Raw genomic sequence first — 955 nt, forward strand, 5'->3', positions numbered from 1 at the left:
GAAGCGACGAAGAATGTCAGGCACTAGTAAGGGCTATCCGCACCGATAGGGTACAAGACGCCCCGCGATGGTGGCAAGCTCTCCCTAACTTCATGCGAAACCAGCGAATGGAGTGGTCGAGGTGCTAGGGAACGCACTGGCGTGTACCGTAATGGAGAAAGGAGGAGAATGGGACAACTACTGCTCCGCAGTGGCATTTGCGTATCGAACTAGCCCCCATCCAGCAACAGGGGAGTCGCCCTATCACATAGTATACGGAGTTGATCCTGCCCTACCAGTCGACAGGCAACTAGTAGGAGAAACCAGCTCGGTTTCCTCATCCCTGGCAGATCGAATCAAATACATGAAAAAGATAAGAGAGGAGGTGTTCGTTCGTCTACACAAACGCCTGGATCATAATCGAGCTGACGCGCAAGTCACGCAGCTACGTCCGGGAGACCTGGCATTAGTCCAGCTCACCGGCCCCGACAGAGTTAGGGGCAGTTCGAAGTTGGCCGCGCGCTATAGTACACCACACCGGATCCTAGCGACCCACAATAACGGTTCGTACTACGATGTCTTGGATCTCCGAACAGGTCTCATCAGAAGGCTTAGCCATCGCCTGCTACGAAGGTTCGTCCCCAGTGTCCTCACCTCGGCGACCGCCCCGGATCCATATGAGACCGACATGTATCTACCTAGCGGAAAAAGAGCTAGGAGAGACAGAGAAGAAGAAGGAGAGAGGGGAACCACGCTCGCCCCAACACTCTCCGACACGGAGCAGTCGGACGGCACACGGGAGATGCCTCCGGCCATTTTCTCTAAAAGTCACCCTATGCGGACGCCAAAGCGGCAGGCACATTAGAGCGGGAACCAGCCGACGAGCGGACGCCGGAGCGACAGGCACGCGGCTAAGACAATAGAGCAACGTGAGGTGCGGACGCCGGACCGGCAGTGTCACGATTTTGTCCTTGGC

The sequence above is a fragment of the Cystoisospora suis genome, assembly GCF_002600585.1.
Source record: "Cystoisospora suis strain Wien I chromosome Unknown contig_1932, whole genome shotgun sequence".
NCBI lineage: Eukaryota > Apicomplexa > Conoidasida > Eucoccidiorida > Sarcocystidae > Cystoisospora > Cystoisospora suis.